Source organism: Euprymna scolopes, chromosome 44 (genome assembly GCF_053919585.1).
Source record: "Euprymna scolopes isolate OS-2025 chromosome 44, ASM5391958v1, whole genome shotgun sequence".
Lineage (NCBI taxonomy): Eukaryota > Metazoa > Mollusca > Cephalopoda > Sepiida > Sepiolidae > Euprymna > Euprymna scolopes.
The window spans coordinates 8180155-8200154 of record NC_136525.1 but is presented as its reverse complement, the minus strand read 5'-3'; the positions used below and the strand labels follow the sequence as shown (position 1 = coordinate 8200154).

The following is a 20000-nucleotide window of genomic DNA, read 5'->3' as shown; positions in this document are numbered from 1 at the left end:
ATATATATATATATATATATATATATATATATATATATATATATATATATATAATTATTTTTTTTACTATAATAATTAAATACCTACATCACTAGTGTTTCATCCTTTCGGGATTCTTCAGTGCAGGACTGCAGGGTGTCACGATTACTACCAGTCGAACCCCGCGACACGAGACATCTCTGGCTCGATTAGCGGAGGCAGGCCGTATCCATTCGGCTACCATTAACCGTGTGAAATAGCGTTGAATTTTACACACATGGAACGTATTTTTATCTTCTTTAGTGGAGGGACCAAAAAAAAAATCGATTCACTTAAGGATCTGAAGAAATTTATTAAACCATTCTTAAGATGGAAATAAGGTCGATTAAACCGAACCTTAAACCAAGGAAAAAGAAAAACTATTTATTTTATGTCGACTATTTCCGATCTGTTCCCTAAATCAGAAACATTCGGGCCGATATGGGTCCTCCTCGTACAGAAGTACCGCAAAAAAAAAAAAAAAAAAAAAATGCTCTTCACCCAAACGAACTCTAAAAAATTGCTAGTTGTATATACAGTCCAATTTCCCTCGAAATTGGAATGACAAAAGTTGTGAGACAAAAAAATAAATAAATAAATGAATAAAAAGAAAAAAAAGGTCAATAATTAGGTTTAGAGACGCATAAAATTACAGACACTAATTTCAGGGGTTCCGACTTGACATGAAAAAGGGAAGTTTGTAAATTACTTATTACGGAGATAAAAAGAAAATGTGTCAACAAAAACAGACATAATTTAGTGATAAAAAAGGCGAGTGCGCGTGCGCACACATTGTGTGAATGAGAGTGAGAGACAGACAGACAGGCAGGCAGAGAGAAATTAAATTACCTCTTAGACACCCCTTGAGTGTCTTCGTCTCCCTGTACAAAAGATTGTCAAGACAACCTGACATATATTTCACCATATAAGCAAAACCTTAAATATAAATAACAGTATTCGAAGCTCAAATACCCCCCCCCCCGCATGGCTATACAAGGCATCCTGCAGATTACAGGGTGACCCCCCCAAAAAAAAACGGGCCCCAACTATAATTAGGCCCCGTTTCTTAGTGTCTTGCCCGAATGAAATGAAACTTTGGTCATAACTAGTTTATTATATTCAAAATATCACATCAAAACAAGGGTCTTTGGCCTTTTTTTCTCCGTTCTACAGTATATGTTCTAGATGGCCTCTATTTAGCTTTTGTTGTTTTTTTTTGGGGGGGGTCACCCTGTATGTAGCCAGGCTTTGTGGGCACTGTAGATTATCTAGCCAGATAAGACATGATTCCATTTCCGTTTGATGAAAACAGTTTATCATGTCTAAAAGTGATACAATGTTCAACGAGCTGTACAATTCATGCTCTCTACCGATCCAACTCATGACAACAGGACCATTGCCAGCACCTTCAAAATGCATCGATGGATTGCCACGAATAACAGGGACGTGTCCAGGGTGATGAAAACAAAGTTTCCGGGCACCGTTATTCTTTGGTTTGATTTCATCATGCCACCTCAGATCTTCAAAGTCGGTTTTGAAAGTCAACACCAGATTGTACCTGGATGTGCTGAAGAGTGTGGTGATCCCCTGGTGCAATCACGTGACCACTGAAAGACTCTGGGTGTGGCAGCAAGACTGTGTCGACAAACAAGTCCAAATAGACCCAAGCTTGGCTTCAAAAAGAATGCTACAACTTTGTACCCTTCTCTCACTGGTCCCCTTCCTCCCCTGACCTGAACCCACTAGACTACTTCGTTTGGTCATACGTTGAGAACATCACCAACATGACCTCCCACAGCAACAAAGTCAGCCTGATTGCTGCCATCTGTCAAGTATTCGCCAAGCTTCTGTCGGTGCTTGTGGAAAAGGCATGCTCTCAGTTCCGGACCTGTATCGAGGGTGACTGAGGCTGAAGGCGGCTACATTGAATATATGTCAGCTCTACTATGTAGCCAAATTACCTGAATTAATTTTTTCGATAAAAGTTTTTAAAAAGCTGTAGTTTTGTTTCCTAAGGGCGACACTTTTATCGTTCCACCTCGTATTATATCAATTTTTGAATTTATACTGCCCTTAATTCATCAGAAGAAATAGAACTCCTCGACTTTAAAAGATAATAAAGGAATATGGGTATGATTACAAAATCTGACCATCGGAAGATTTTGTTTTCTTTACATTACGCCATCTTTGAATCACACACACACACACACACACACACACACACACACACACACTTATATAAATGCAACTGTGGGTGTGTGAGTTTGTTCCTTATAGACTTCGAAACGGCTGAACAGATTTTCTTTAAAATTCACAGAACTTTAGTGTATCAGTCTGGGAGTGATCTTAGTAAAGTTTTGTCTCAGAATACTCCCAATGATTACCGATAATCGAAACCGTTATTTTAATTTAGCCATCATCGGTAAAACCATTTTTTTCCATGTCGTCGCTTAGCAACAATGATAGAACTATGGCCCGTGAAAATTCTACTGTGGGTAAGTTAATAGCATGTTTTTTGGGGTTTTTTTGTTCATTTTAATTTTTTTTTTTTGCATGACGTCGTCTGTAGGTACAAACCACGCACATAAATTTCTTAATGTTTTGTTTTCGTTACCCGAAAAGAAGTTTATATAAAATTATTTAATAAAAGAACCAGTAGATTCTCTACAGTGCAATGTAGAATAATATATTTTAGACTAAGTTACTGCATGGATGCATATGAAGCTTCCTCCCGGCCGATTTCACGGATTTCGATGACAATAAAAATATAGGAGTGTAAAATAGTCGTTGCTCATCATTCAATCCCGGGCAATGTCGAGTCTCCCTGCTAGTATATCTATACTCCTATGAATTCGTTTTTCTTTTGTGTGTATTGATATTCATATTAAAACCCCTCTTTTCTATTTATTTATTTATAAAGAAAATACAATTTTCTTATATATGGGTTGTGGAATTGCATTCATTAGCAAAAGATCCAGCTAATTTGCATATTCTTTTAAACATTCATTTTAATTAATTCCTTATTAGTTGTTTTCGGTTTTCTTATGGGATGATCATCTTTAGTTAACTATTACGTGTAATTATATTCAAGCAGATATTCTACATGATTTATACTTGCATAATATTTGCGTAAAAAGTTTACAGTAAACACAAAATTGTTTCCATATATATTTATGTATACGTATATATTTTTCTTTAATCTATCTATATATCTATGAAAGTGAACGTGTCTGTGTGTACATTTCCCTACGCAATAACTTAACTTTCAGTCTACAGACTCAAAATTTGCTATACAAGGTACTGAGATTTGGGAAAAATCTTTGTGATCGGTTTTTGGCCAGAAATTTGGATGTTAAGGGGTCAAAGTTCAACGATTTGACCTTTGAGAACACTACCAAACTCCTTCGACAATTTTGGGTCTAAACACTTGAAATTTTAGATATAGGTTCTTTGGACATGGATCTAACTTAATAACTTGATTTGAGCCCAAAACAATAACTTAAGGTGTCAAAGTTAAAAATTGACCGCTTTTTTTTGCTCAACATACACCTCCAAACACCCGAGCAATGCCGGGCTGAAATGCTAGTATATATATATATATATATATATATATATATATATATATATATGAGAGAGAAATAGAGCGAGCGTATGGAGTGAGAGAATGTGTATGTAGAGACGGGGTGTATCGAGCGCGCGTGGGAAAAATATGTGCGCGCACGCGCCACATAAAAGATCAAATACCCGAAGACGCCAAGGTAATTATTCATTTATTCATTCGTTTAGGGTTTTCCTTTAAACTGAATCCGGGATGAAACCGGGATGAAACCGAGTGGGTTTGCTTAAATTGGTTTCCTCACTCGGCCCCTTTCTCTCTCCCTCGCCCAAAGAGATTTTGTTTTATGCTTCTAAAATTTCGAGGAACTTGTTTGCGGAGTGGAAGGGGGAAATTCTAACTTTAGTCATTTTATCCCCCCCCCCCCCAAACCTCCCTCTCTCTAAAAAAAAAAAAAAAAAAATTCCTTCTTTCCGCTGCTCGTAAAAAGAAATCCACCCAAAGGTAAGTAGAGGGTTCATTCCCTCCATCCCCGAAAGTGAAATGCACGTACCTGCAATTTCTCCACCCCCTAGAAAAATATCCACCCCGTTTAAGTTACAAGTATTTTAAACGGATGCAGACAAGCATAAACTAATCAACAACGAAGGCCCTGTACAGGTAAAAAAAAAAAAAAAAAAAAAAAAAAAAAAAAAAAAAAAAACGACGCGTCTTCTGTGTGTGATTTTTTTTTTTTTTTTTTTTAGCATTTAACTAGAATATCCATCCCAAGACTAGTAAGAGCAATTTTTCGAACAGAACACCAAACTGAAAATTAAGGAATCGAAATATTAATTTACTTGTCCGCACGTCCAATGTCACAAAAACCATCATCATCGCAAACTTTTTTTTTTTTTTTTTTTATTTTTTTTTTTTTTTTACATTTTCACGCCAAACAAGGCACATTGCCACTTTGGTGTAGGGGGCTACTATCAGGGGCAGCAACAACTGGGGCACTATGTTGGGATTTGGGCAGCAAGACGTCGGTTCACGTTGCACTTGAACTTCTGCATGTCAGTACAGTTAGGGAAGCAGGAACCTGGAATGGAATTCCAGAGTCTAGCGGGTCTGGGGAAGAAACTACTGGAGTAGAAAGATCTTTTACATCTAGGGATCTCTACTGTGTGGGGGTGGGATTTAGCTGCCTGTCGGGTTTGTCGAGGGTGTTCACGTCGTGGGGGCACAAGTGTCTTAATTACTAAGAAACGAATTACCTACCTGTATATTCGTTCTTTATCGGTATAAAATCATTAAAACCATTTCCTCTCCAAAAAGAAAAGAAAAAAAAAAAAAAGAAAACATGCCTGTTTACCGTTTCAAATTGACTGTTTTATTTTATAACTAGCGGGGGTGTCCGGCGTTGCCCGGGTGTTTAGGTGGTGTAGTAAGGAACCCCCGGTCGGAAGGGGGAGGTAAAAAGAGCAGTAGCGGGGGGTGCCCGGGTGTGTGTAGGTAGTGTAGTAAATAACCCCTGGGGGGGGGCGTAAAAAAAGTGGTAGTAGCAGGGGTGGGGAATCAAAACAACAGTAGGCAAAGGTGTTAAATAAAAAAAAAAAAGTGGTAATACGCAGGCAGGCTCGAACCCATAACGCGAAGGAGTAAAAAAAAAAAATCTGATGTCTTATTCGATCCCTCCATCGTCCGACTGGAAGTTGAGAACGTTGAAATTAAGGCTAGTCAATCGAAAAGAGGGGGATTTGCAAAAAAAAAATGGCGACGGAAAAATCGACCTCGCCTTGTATAAAACTGCCCAGTTGAGGGTGAAGGAATTGCTGTTTTTGGCCGATTTTTCGATATTTGTCGCTCGAAAGATCGTGCTTGAAAACGATTTGAAACCGGTTTGATCAGGTTCCGATGCGTCTGTCGGAAGTTTTTGGCGGACATAGAAACACCCACACACATTTTGCCTTTTATATAATAGATTAAAAAAAAAATGTCATGTTGAGGAGAATAAGTTTTTTTTTTTATTACAGATTCTATTTAAATTTTTTTTAAATGTGCAAGTGAATTGACATCTGTTCTTTTATAATTTATATTATATAAAAAAAAAAAAAACAACAAGGCCGATAGCCATTAGTCGCATGCTCTCGTGTAATGAATGAATGCGTGAATGTAGGACTGACATGAAATTCTTAAAGATAAACTAAAATGACCGAAAAATGGGCTGAAATTACTTAAAAAGTAAATGACTTAGAATGACTTTAATGAACTTAAGGATGAATAGAATGACTTGAATGCTTAAAAAATAACTGGAATCCTTCAAAAACTTGAATGATCTGGAGAATGACGTGAATGGCTTTGAGACTGACTGGTTGTAAAATGGGTGATCATTTTACATTAAATTAATACAGAAAAGTGATCCCTCACTTTATATCATAAGGTTACAAACATAAGTACAGCATGTAGTAAAAACAGATGCTACACTTTGATCTTTATATAATTTATTTCGTGAAAATGAAAATTACAATCAAAATAATTCAATGTAAAATTAAAATAAATTAAAAGCAAAATTCAAATTTACAAAACAAATTTAGGCACAAGACCCTTTAAGATCTGGGGGGGGGGAGTGTTGCAGGGTCTTTGTTACTACAGTGAAAATGGAGTCTTTGGCGACTTTACTCTTGACTGGCAACATTTACCACAATACCTCATTCACTCTGTGGACTCTAAACTAACTAATGAAAACCCCAGCGTTTTTTCAAAAAACAATATATTTACAATTATTTTGTGTGTGTGTGTGTGTGTAAAACTTTTTTTTTTTTATAATTAAAATGTATGTGTGTGTGTGTGTGTGTGTGTGTGTGTGTGTGTGTGTGTGTGTGTGTGTGTGTGTGTGTGTGTGTGTGTGTGTGTGTGTGTGTGTGTGTGTTTGAAAAAAGTTCAATTCATTGGCAAATGAAAAGTTCTTGAATTTTGGAAGAAAAACAGTTCGTGTTGGGGAGTGGGGAATCTAGAAAAATATGCAAAAAATAAATTTGCCTAGTGCTTTGTTAGTAAGGTCCCTCTCTGAGCTAATCTAGAAAGTTAGATCACCTACTGTTTTCCGGGACACCGAAAACAAGCGGGAAGATCCCTAGTGGGGATTGGGAAGGATTCTTATCGGGTGTAGGGAGGAAAAATAAATAATTGTCAAAAACAACAAAAAAAAGGGGGAAGATGAGGGGGGGTAGGCGGCGACCTTCGAGTAGGGGTTGACTAGGGAGTGATAAAACAAAAAGATAGGGCGGTAGTGGTAGAGTAGCCTCGGAAGGTTCTCTAGTGCCAAAAAAAAAAAAAAAAAAAAAAAAAAAAAAAAAAAAAAAAAAAAAAAAAAAAACACAATTAGAGGACAGGATCTCATTTGTACCCCCAGTCAAGAGCAAGAGTCTCTTTACTTTTTATTTATCTAACTTAGCGGGATGGGCTCTGTAGAACCCAGTACCGCATGTGTCATGCTTATGGTGGTAATACGAATTCAAACTTGGCGCCTTGTCGGATGCACAAGCTAGCGTCATGCACCCACCTCTTGTCAAAGGCCACTCGACGCAACCTCTTCCAATCGCATCTGATCTTTACTTTAAGCAGATGTTTAAAGTAGCCGATCAGATCCCGATCCGGAACAGATTAATCTTAAAAATCTAAGAACAGCATCTATTAACAACAGACCTTTAATTTTCACCAAAAAGACCAAGCACAAAAGTGTTACGGACAGACCAACCGACTGACAGACCGACGGAGTGACTTATAGAGTCGCTTACACGCGACTAAAAACAACAACAACAACAACAACAAAAAACAATGTGTTACCAGTTGAATTTTCATTTTAAAAAATTAATTCGTTTTTGCTTTAAAAGGTTAAAGAATTTGCTAAAAAATTATTTTTATTTTGTCTTTGTTTTATTTTATTTATAGTGAGTTTAAATTTTTCTCAACTAATGTGGAATTTCCACGGGTTCTTCTAATATTTAATTAATGGGAACCTGATTTAGCATATATGTTGTGTGGTCTGCCTCTCTGTAACGATTTACCTGTTTATCGCGGTTACATATGTGTACTCTGATTTGTTGCACTTCTACAGAGACGCGCGCTGCTAAATCTAGCGTGTTCCAGCCGTTTTACAATCAAACAGACTGTTTCACAACAAAAACTTTATTTTATTATTTTGCCTGTCGGGGGTCGTCGGAACTATCAAGCAAGGGTGATTGAAGTGACGTTGGGGGGTGGTGACAAACTAACGACATAACGATCATGCGTATCACTCCCCCCTGTCTCTCTTTCTGTCCTCTTTGTTCGTCAAACCTCTTATTTTTGACAAATTCTTTGTTCTATCAGGTCAATATATGTGTCAAAGTCCGACATGATATTTTCTTTGTTCACTGCTAACATGGAATTTGTGTGAGTGCACTATCTCCAAGTTCCTTTATTACACACATCTTTGCATAGACCTAACTTGGGTGCATCAGCATGAATCGAAACAGAAACCAAAACTTATGAATTCTTGGTAAAATTATTTATTACAAGAAATGGAAGCCCATAACAATTAAACGACAGTCACTCAAATACAAGAGTGACACAAAAAAATAAACACACACACTATCGTATTAATATATAGACAATCTATATATCTATAAAAGTGAACGTGTCTGTGTGTCTGTCTGTGTACATTTCCCTACACAATAACTCAATTTTTAGTCTACAGACTCGAAATTTGATATACAGGGTACTGAGATTTGGGAAAATCTGTGATCGGTTTTCGGCCAGAAATTTGGCTGTTAAGGGGTCAAAGTTCAACGATTTGACCTTTGAAAACTCTACCAAACTCCTCCGCTAATTTTGGGTCTAAACACTTGAAATTTTAGATATAGGTCACCTGGACACGTGTCAAACTGTTTATAATATATATACATGCACATATAGTTATGAACAGTACATAGGGTCCGATCAAAGCCGGGCTGAACTGCTAGTGATAATTTTAAGAGTTATAGGTGTTCACCAAGATACATTAAAATGAAAAGAAATCCACAAGTAAAAAAAAAGTTGAGAACCATTGGGTCTAGACTGTTGGCTTTGGCACCGAAAAAAAAAAAATCCGCAGCTGAGATATTTAATGCGTTATCACGCTATATAGCACGTTCTATCAGCCATAATCGGCTAAAGGTCTTAAGTAATTTGCAATTATATTCTTAATATCGCCCACACTGAAGACTGAACCTTCAACCTCCATAAGACTGTCGGTTAAAACTGAATTTCACCTAATACTTCATTAGTTATGCCACAAGTCAAGATGAGAACTGTAGTCCGAATAATCTAAATACAAATAAACTAAATATAGCCTACATTACGATCCTCGCCCGTAGAAACCGTATTACAAAATGCAGTTAATTAGTTTAGGAGTGAATCCACTTACCTAACTTCGTATGTATACTAAAAATATCCTAGAACGTGTAAAATTAATTACCAAAACAGATTTTGTATCTATTTTATATCCCTTTATGAAGATATATATAAACACTGAATATTCTGTGTAGCTTAATTGCCATAAATATTTTTATAACTTACTACCTAGTTCTACCTATGTATTGAGCACTGTTGAAGGAAATGCTTAAAGTTTACGCATAAAATTATATTTTCGTATATTAATTTATGTGATTAAATGAAGTATTATATATATATAACACTCTTGCATTTAAGTGATAAAAATTGTGCATAAAAATTGATGAGGTCCCGTTGTCTGGTAGTAAAACACCAGGCTACTTATTGAGTGGTGACAGGTTCGATCCTTATCAAAAAGTTTAGCCATGCTGATGACAAGTGATACTTAGAAACATGTATGTCTATGGAGAATATTAATGCACGTAAAAAATATTTCATCATGATCGATCCAGTGGAGAGTTGTACACGTACACCCACACACAGACACACTGCTATGTAGAAGTCATGTCTAATATCTGAACTGTCAAAAAAAAAAAAAAAAAAAAAAAAAAAAAAAAAAAAAAAAAAAAAATGGTGCTACCGCCTTGCCTTTTTGCATAATACAAAAATCAAACTAAATATCGCCCACATTACGTCGTCTCCATCCCCATTTTTTTTTTTTTTTTTTTTTTTTTTTGCGAAGTCAGAGTGAAGAAAAATGAAGTAATTGGAGACGAATAATATATACTTGCAAACCTTTTAAAAGTGCGAGAGAAAGATAACGGGTGCTACTTAATACATGAGCAAATCCAGGTATCTGCCTGCTCCGGGGGGGGGGGAGAATGAAGGCACAGATTAGCATGTTTCACGGAGTGATGATCTCCACAATGTATCTCTCCCCCTATCACCTACCGTAAACCATTTTTTTTTTTGATATTGCTAAATATGAAAACATGTTAGACTCTTCATCATGACTTATAACATACTTACGTTAGAACATACTAGGTGCCTTCAATAGTCACTTCCTTACTCCTCCTACCCATCTCATAGACTCCCTGCTTTCCTTGAATCTCTTATGCCACTCATAAACTGATGCTCGATTCATACAAGATGGTCCAAAAGCAGATTGAAGCATTTCCTATGTTTATGTTGTATTTTCTTAAAGTTTAAAACTAGGGGTGGGGGCAACCAGAGTTATGGAAAATCCGTTCTGTAAAAAACTACCTTCACCATGACTAATGTTTGTGTAAAAAAAAAAAAAAAAAATTTCGAAGACATAGTTATTAAGAAAAGTGCAAACAAATAAACGGAAGTGAATTACTAGGCCCAAACCGTCCTTTATCAGAGGACCAAGAATTTTAATTTAAAATAAGTAAAGCATGCATGGTCCCCCGTAAGTGCACAGTGAACGAGGCAAAAAAAAAAAATGACTAAGTTCAGCATTTGGACCCCCCCCCCTATTTAGCCCCAAAATCTCCAGGGGACGTCAAATCCTGGTGAAAATGAACAAACTGCAGTTTTAGACCTTAGCATATGTAAATTTGAGTTTTTCTGCACCATGGAAAGAAAGAAATGACTAAGTCTATTATTTGCCCCCACCCATTTAGCCCCAAAAGTCCACAAGGCATTATTATATTAAAATTTGAGTTCAGCACCATGCAAAACTGCTAAATAGACATACACAGAAAATTTTGGACAAATATGGTAAAATAGTCCAAAAAATTGAGTTTTTATTAGTCCTAAAAGAGCCCCTGGGGCACGCTGAAAAGTTATCATGAAGTATAGACAAACAAAATTATATAGAAATCAGTTAGTTACAATTTTTCAGAAAGTTTTATAAAAATTCAAGGCATCAATCTTTTTTTAAATAAGCACAAAAGTGTCAGTTTTAGCCATTTTGACCCGAAAGGCACCTCTAGAGGGGCAACTGGAGTTTTTCTGGAAAATCCATTCGGTTACTTTTTTTTTACTCATATCATGTTTAATGTTTGTGCAGAATTTAAAAAAAAATTCCAAGGCGTAGTTATTGAGAAAAGTGCAGACAGATGAACGAACGAACGAACAAAGGTGAATTTACAGGTCCATCCTCCTTTTGGCCGGGGGGGGGGGGTGAACTAACCAATAAGAAGTATTAGATGAATGGATTCTGACCCAGAAAACTCCCCCCACACACACACACCTTTGTTAGAAAAAAATCGTTTATAGAATGTGAGGACTAAGGGACAAAACAAGGAAAGTTATGAGGCTTGTAAAAGCAAAACGTGGCTGGGAGCAGGTTGGCATGGAGGAGCGCTGTCCACGAAGGTGCTGCGCTTTATAGCAGTGACCTAAATCAAGCTGCTGAGGATAAACGCAAGAACAGAAAGGACAGATTATCAACCAGACACACCCAACCCCACCACCACTACCACTACCTTTATCTGCCCAAATTGCACAAGACAAATTGGGTTTAGGATTGGGCTCTATGCTCACCTGAGGACCCACAGAAGCCACAACGGAGGACAGTCTTACTCGGACACGAGTGACCGCCGATGATGATGAAAAGCAAAACTAAGATCTATTTTCTATTCTCTTATATGACGGGTCAAATTTGACCCACGGGCTATAGGTTTGCAACCCTTTATTCAAATTACAGGATAATATTGTTAAAATATTATTTCTGGTTGGTTTTATAAGCAATATTATTAGCCCTTTAACTATTTAGAAAAAAAAAAAAAAAAAACATGTCCAAGTTTCTGTATTATTTAAAATATATTTATGCGTATTTTGCGACCAGGCAACGCCAAGCGGCCTGCTAGTTTTAATATAAATTAAATCCAATCTAAATCTGAAATATTTTGATTTCCAAATGACCTGGTAGAACTAATTTGTTCAGTCGTAAACCTAATTTACAAAACTCGCTATTTCTGTCTGTCTCCATATTTACAAACTATCTCTTCCGAAACTGAAAGTCGCAGAATGGCGCTCGGGGTATCAAATGATTGAATTTTTTATGGACCGTTCTTTTATGGGTCTTTAGTTGGTTAAAATAGTTTTTGAGGGGGTAAAAATTAAAAAAAAAAATCGTTATACATTTTGTACATTCATCTTAGTTCATTTTTAATCAGTTCATATGCGTGTCATGTTGGTATAGTGGTAACGTCACCAGCTTTGGATGCTACAGTTTTGCTTTCAGTTTCGATTCTAGCTGATGGCACCCAAATACTTTTTTTATTTTTTACTTTTGAAATCACGACTATATAATAATATATACGAAATCTGGACAAATTAAAATATCATATTTAAACGTATTTTACGACCGAGCAAAGCCCCCCCCCCCGCTAGTAAATGAATATAAACGGCATAAATAAAGTAGGAATTCATTCAAAAACGCCTTGTACGTATTATTTCAGTATCTGGGTAGATACCAGATACCTCCAGATTGCAACTGACCATTGCTTACATTCAGAATGCTGCCATCTGTCTCAGAGAGTGAAGAATTTCGTTTGTTGTCATAAACACGCATTTTCAAGCACTATGGATAATAATTAAGGTAAGTTTATGAAATGCAAACATTCTCAGTGGTAGTTTAACTATTGAACTTCATAATTTTTTCGGTTTGAAGACAATCATGAACTAAAATTAACAATACATATATATTTTTTTAATCATCAACATCATAATTCAGGTCATGAAGGGTTAATTGTACCTATTTACTATGCCTCCCCACGGGACAGAGACACCAGGGTCGTTTTTTAACGTGGAGAAAAGGTACAAAAATAAAAATTGTCTCAGTCGTGAAAGATTTCTCCTCCACCGAAAGAGAACAAGAAATAGAAGTGCAGCATCTGAAGAACAGATACTACACTTAGATCTTGGGATATTTATTTGCTTCCCCACTGAGCAAATTAGGCAGGAGGCCGTTTTTTAATGTGGAGATAGGGGGAGGGGGAGGGAAAGGGGGATCCAGCTCCCGAGAGGTGGGAAGTGGGAGCTGGATTAGAAACTGTTGGTATGAAGGGTTGCCCCTTCAGTGACCAAGGTCAGATATGTGGTGGTAACCCCACATATGGTCTTTGCTAGTCATAGCTGGTCTTTGCTAGTCATAGCTTGCAGTATCTGTCGGAACAGATACTACACTTTGAGATATTAAATCTTTTATTCATGTTAAAAATACAGTCAAAATCAACCATGAACAAAAACCTTAGGCACATGGCCAACTCAAAAGGGGGGATTGTGGGGGTTGTTGGTCATCCTTGTCACCCCAGAACTACACAAAATCAAAAGTTTCTCCCAGCTAGTATCTTCTTTCTCCATAATACCGCATTCACCCTTTCATATTGGGGGACGTCCTACTTAACTCCCAGTTGTTAAAACATTTTTTATTGACGTGTAAAAACAAAAAAGATAACAATAAAGTGGTACAATAATTCATTTGTGTCGAGGGTGGGGGAAGAAAAAACAAAAAGTGATTAGTAGGACCCTCCCAACCCCGTCTACAGGGTGGTCAAAAAGTCAGGTAACATGTTAAAGGTAGAAAAAGCAATATGAGCCATTATAATCTCTATTCGTTTAATATTATTTGTTTAAATATTTGAGTGTAATATATAAACTACCCCTCCTTTTATATTTCAATGTATGGTACTTAAATATACCTGTATTGCTAATATCGTTTTTCTTTAAAATGTTACCTGACTTTTTGACCACCCTGTAGTTGATAGACTGCCCGTTCCACTAGGTTTGTAAAAGGAACCTGCTTCTGTGGGTCAGTCTCTAGGTGGGGATGCCCTCTAGATGGGGGTGAATGGAGAAAAGAAAATTTTGTGGGTAAGGGATGGTGGTTAGTTTGTATTTCTTTCTCTCCAAGATGGGTAAAATTTAGAGGAAGGGGTGAAAACAAAAATTGCAGGTAAGAAGAGATGGGGATCTTGGAGGCTTCCTAATCGGGGAGGGATGGAACACACACTCAGCTAGCTGAGAGGCTACTTGTTTAATTTTACTTTACAGAACTGCACGTTCCACACCTAGGCGGGGAACACGTATTCAAATTTGGCTCCTCTTGTACACACAGACTTGCCACATGTATCCATCTTCTGTCAAATGCCGCGCGATGCAGCCTTCTTCTATCACATCTGATCTTCACCCGTAGTTGGTGTTTAAAGAAAGCGATCAGATCTTGATCAGAAAAAGACAACACCCCCCCCCGGCAACCTTGCAGACGCGACGTCCAAATCACCATTCTCGCCACGACCAGGATCGTAACGTAGACCATTTGTCTTTCCCGGTCCCACGGCGGCCTCACGTTGTCCACAACATTGGATACAGTAATTGGGCGAGGATGCTCAGAATCGATGTGAGCCGTCACCTCGCTGACATACAACCAGTACTGGCGGAGTTCGCGGCAATCGAAGAAAGCGTGATCAGTAGTTTCTACGGCCGTTGTCCTACAACGGGGACAATCAGGCGACTCCAAAAACCCGGAACTGCATTGTATGTTGTTGAGTGGAAGTGCATTTCGGGCCAATCGCCAGGTCAGAGAGAACTCCGAATTGTTCAGATGACTTGAACCTGGCGCCCAGCTCCACGCGGAGCGGATCTCACTCTGCTGCCACCCCAAACGCGCACATAGCGGGTCGGCGGCGGCGGCCCCCTTCACTAGATCCCTGTGGAGTTCCCTATGGGTAGCAGTCACAAGGTCACTGGACATTGGTAGTCGTTTTAGCGCAACTCGGCACTCTTTCATGTAGGCAGATTCTCCCCGCGGCCTGCGACGGCTCTCAATGGAAGGGTCGAGAACGAGGTCGGGGAAGGCGGCAGTAACCACGGGGTGCCACGGTTGGTCATCTTGCATATAGTGGCTCAGGAAGGCCAGCCTCTCAGCATCTCGATGACACTTCAAGTCCGGCATTCCCAAGCCTCCCTCACACGGACGTTGAATACAGACCTGTCTGCTCACCCAGTGTCTTCCTCTGTCCCAAAGGAGCGAGGACAAGAGTTCGACAAGAGCTTTTAGGTGTTGTGCAGGCAGGGGAAGTACGGCCAGTCAGTAAAGGATGAGAGGAAAGACGTGGCGCACGCCTCAGCTCTACCCTTTAAGGAAAGTTTCCTAGGAAGCCACGAATTGACTGCAGCCTCCACCTTTGACCGTATCTCCAACCAATTCTTGTCAAGCTGGAGACCCGGTCCGAACCACACGCCAAGGATCCGGACCGGGTCATCTGTCCAGCTGAAGGGCGCCGGGAGGTTTGCGTTGCCACTCCAGGCGCCCAAACGCAGTCCTACCGACTTGCTGCGGCTTTTGAGTTTTGATGTAGACAGCTACAATAATCGGAAAAGTCTGAGTCGCACGACGAGGTTCACTCTACACAGATCCGAACGCTTCTTTCTTAGAACTGCCCGCTTATGGAACACTGTTCTGCTGGTTTGCTTCTTGACTGACTACAGTATCGTTGCCCTCAAGTCCAATGTAAACAAGTTTTGAAAAGTCTGCCGATGTTCACTCCACACAGGTCTAAACGCTTCTGCCCACACTCCTCAGCAACTTCTTTTTATGGTGCCCGGGCACACCTCAAAATCACGTATGAGACGCGATTTTTTCAAGAACTGTTCGAGACCATGGACATTAAAAAACCACGGTCCCCATCTTGGATCTTTTCGTTTTTCCTTCTCAGCCCGCACAACAGATACGAGCACGTTTTTGTGGTAAGCCTTTTCTATTTTCCCCACAAAAATAAATAATTTCGAATATAAATAATTTGTAAGCATTTTTATCATTATTTTAAGATATGCCAAAAGTAACATACAAAAAAAAAAAAAAAATGCATATGCCCGGCGGAATTTGACACGCGGGCTATAGGCTTGCAACCCCTTATTTAGATTAACCCAGACAGTGCGACACAATAGAACCTGTCGTTTATTTAGTCTGACCGAACCAAGTGGGTAGAGAATAATTATTTAAGTTAAGGCGCACAAAAGGACAGAGCAGGTCCGGAAAAGGGTGGGGTATTTCACAGGTTACCCGTTTACATATTTGACGGGGTATTTTTGTTTCCCGGGCGACGACGTCGGCTGATGTCAGCTGTTTCCATGGATACAGCTCAGAGACTGCTCATTTTGCCAGCCCACCTTGACCTATTGACCCCACGCATTAGCCATCGCCAATTAAAATATAACAAAAAGTTATTCTTGTAAGCGGTCGTTGAAGATGTGCACTTAGCAATGAAAATGCTATTTCGGATATAAGCCTGACAGACCAACTAAAAGAATATTTCAGATTTAAGCCAGAACAGCAACGAAAATACGATTTGAAAACAAGTGTGACAGATCAATGTCAACAATATTTTAATGGAACAAGTCAAGGACAACAGCATATTCTTTTCATTGTTTTGACTCGAGTGTGTATCCGTTGATATTTTATATGCTTTTATATATAGTGATGTGCTTCTCGGTTGATTAATTGTGTCTAACTATGTCAGATATATACTCGAGAGTAAAAATGAAAAGAATATGCTGTTGTCATAGCTCTAGTCATGACAGACTAACGAAAATGCTATTCTCCCTCTCTATCTCTCTTCCCGTTTCCACAACTCCATCCTTGGTAAAAACTATTCGACTATGATGGACATCAAAGCAGGTCTAGCAGTGTCAGAAATTTCGTGAAAATAGTGAATAATTCCACCCCATCTTTCCAAGCTTATAACTCCTCGAAAAATGTAATTCAAGCCCTAATTTTTTTTTTTCAATTAAAGGAGTAAGGACCAAGGTTTTATTTAAAAAAAAAACAAAACAAAACAATGTGTTTTTTTTTTTTTAAAAAGGTTTTAAACTTCGGACTTTACAGGTAAATTTCTAAAAAACTGATTTTTTTTTTTGTTTTAAATTTGAATATATTATTTATTGACCTTTTCTCTTCAATTTGTGATATATAAACCTATTAAACATAAATTAATTATTTACTTTTTAATAGACATTTCAAAATGAGAGGCGTAAATTATTCGACCCCCTATCTTTCTAAGCTTATAACTCCTCGAAAAATGTAATTCAAGCCCTAATTTTTTTTTCAATTAAAGGAGCAAGGACCAAGGTTTCATTAAAAAAAAAAAAAAAAAGACAAAAAGAAAAAATGTGTTCTTATAAAATAAGGTTTTAAACTTCGGACTTTACAGGTAAATTTCTAAAAAACTGATTTTTTTTTTTGTTTTAAATTTGAATATATTATTTATTGACCTTTTCTCTTCAATTTGTGATATATAAACCTATTAAACATAAATTAATTATTTACTTTTTAATAGACATTTCAAAATGGGGGGGGGCGTGAAAATGGGGGGGCGTGAAAATGGGGGGGCGTGAATTTAAAAAAAACGTTTGTCTAAAATATTATATTCGGTTTATTGGAAAGAACATAAAATTTCACATTGACCCTGAAAATATCGTAAAAATAGAATCAATAGAAAAATTTTGATAGATTTTAAAAATTTAAAAATTTAAAAATATTGAGTTTAAAAATTGAAAAATATTGAGTTCGGAAAATTCATTACTGTTTTAAAAAAAAAATAAAAATATTTTTATTACTTTTAAAACAACTGTAATAGTTTATTTTGGAAGTATAATCCATAAAGAAAATAAATAACCCACTTTTAACAGAGAAATTACGAGATTTTTATATTGTATTCGCAGTTTCGTGTTAGGGGTGTCAAAAATTCCTACAAAAATTCTGATACTGCTAAAGCAGGTCGTCATCCTCCATATAGTCGAGACTTTGCTCTTCATGAGTTTTGGTTATAACTTAGTTCTGGAATTGAGTTATCCTTTAAAAATCACTTTTAATTATTCACCCCAAACGAGGCATATTGCCACGTGACTGTAAGGTTCTACTATTTTGGACCATATCTACAGGAGCACTATATAGGGAGTTGAGCAGCAAGATGTCCGTTTACATTACATTTAAATGTTTACAGTCAGAGTAGCAGAAAATAGGGAGGGAAATCTAAACTCTATAAGTTTGAGAAAAAAAAGCCTTAATATCGTCCACATTATGTCTTGGGGCTCATGGCGTAGTGGATAGAGGCATTGAATCTACGGTTTCAGTTGAGCATTGTCTGAAGATAGCGCGGACAAAGCATTAGTTGAGAAAACAGTATTTTTTAGATGAGGTCCACCTCCACAATTTTCTTTTAAATGACAACTTTTAAAGGTTTTCGACTATGCTGAATACGGAAATCGCATTGAAATTTTGCAGAAATAAGTAGTTATCGAGATATAAAAAGTTGTATTATGCATTGTATCCTTTGGCGGCCATCTTTGTTACGCGGGTAGATTTGTTTATGGTGCGCACGCGTAACAAAGATGGCCACCAAAGAATACAATGCATAATACAACTTTTTATATCTCGATAACTACTTATTTCTGCAAAATTTCAATGCGATTTCCGTATTGAGCATAGTCGAAAACCTTTAAAAGTCGTCATTTAAAAGAAAATTGTGGAGGTGGACCTAATCTAAAAATTTACCGAGACAACAACAACTATGGAAGGCAGTAATTACTGGGATACAGTTACAATACTTATTCCTATCCCATTGCGGTTAACCACCTGAAGAAGGCACGAGGATGAGTTGGCCGAAACATGGTGACAACTTTGAAGATGAGGTTAACAGTCCGCAAATAAATAAAAATTTAAAAAAAACTATTAGAATAGAAGGTTTTCCGGCATCTAGGGAATCTCTACAGTGAAGGGGTGGAGTTCTACTGCTTCTCGAGTAAACAGTTACATTTGGTCGCTACAAACAGCCATCTGTTTCAGTCATTGTAACTATTTACCTTCGAATAAATAATTAAAAAAAACTTGACACTTTTCTACAGGGAGATCACTTTTTTCACTGATATTTTTTAAAGTTATCCCCTCTTTTCGATTGACTGGCCTTAATTTAAACCTTGCCACTTCCGGTTTGCGAAGGATGCAACGGCAAAGACGTCACGTTTTTTTGTTTTTTTTTGTTTTGTTTTTTTTTGTTACGTTCTTTTCCTTCTTCGTGGTCCGGGTTTGAGCCTGCCTGCCTACTACAAATTTTTTTTTTTTTGTTCAACACACCTCCAAACACCCGAGCAACGCCGTGCACCCAGGCTAGATTAAATATATAAAATGAAAACTGTGTGTGTGTGTGTGTGTGTGTGTGTGTGTGTGTGTGTGTGTGTGTGTGTGTGCGCGCGCGCGCTCCTTCTCTTTCCACTCGAAAACGGCTGGACCAATTTTTATGAAATTTCACACGAAGGTACTTTATGTGGCTGGCAGTGTTTTTGGATAGGTTTTGTATTGGAATGTATTTGATAAGTATCGATAATCAAAATAATTTGATGAAGGAAGAAACAGGCGATTTTGACCAACGTTAACACCTTACACAGCCTAACATCACAAGTGCATTTGAGAAGTTATTACCACACAAGCAGAAAGGCTCGACATAAAATCAACAGTAGGTTCTTTGATATGACAAAGGTACGTTCGAAATTAATGTTTCTGATGAAAGCACAATTGCACCATGATACTTAACTTTCATTTTAAACTTAAATTCAAGCCATTATCACCGCACAAGCAGTAAGATCAGGCATATAAAATCAACAGTAGGCTCTTTGATATGACAAGGGCACGTTCGAATTGAATGTTTCTGTTTAGAGCACAATTATAGCATTATACGCGACTTGAATTTTTAAGTTGAATTCAAGTTATTGTATATAAAAATAATTCTATAAAATCGACAGTAGTTTCTAAAAATGTTCTGTCGACTAAGTCACTACAGGGTTGGCATGTGAAGCTTCCTCTAGGTGCACCGCGATGTGTCCCCAACTAGAGCAGGCAATCAATTCGATTAAAAAAAAATGAAATAAAAAAAAAAATTAAAAAATAAAATAATTAAATTTTTTTTAAAAAGCAGACGATTCCACCGATTTCGATGACAAAACTAAGAGTCTGAAACGTCCGTTGATCATCATTCAATCCCGGGCAACGTTGGGTCTTTCTGCTCGT

The 20000-nt window shown here is 37.6% G+C and overlaps 1 protein-coding gene across 7 annotated transcripts in view; it reads right to left on the bottom strand.

Moving 5' to 3' along the window:
- LOC145268679 (protein sidekick-2-like) overlaps window positions 1–20000 on the bottom strand; it is a 363221-nt gene that overhangs the window by 271727 nt on the left and 71494 nt on the right. The window lies entirely within an intron of this gene.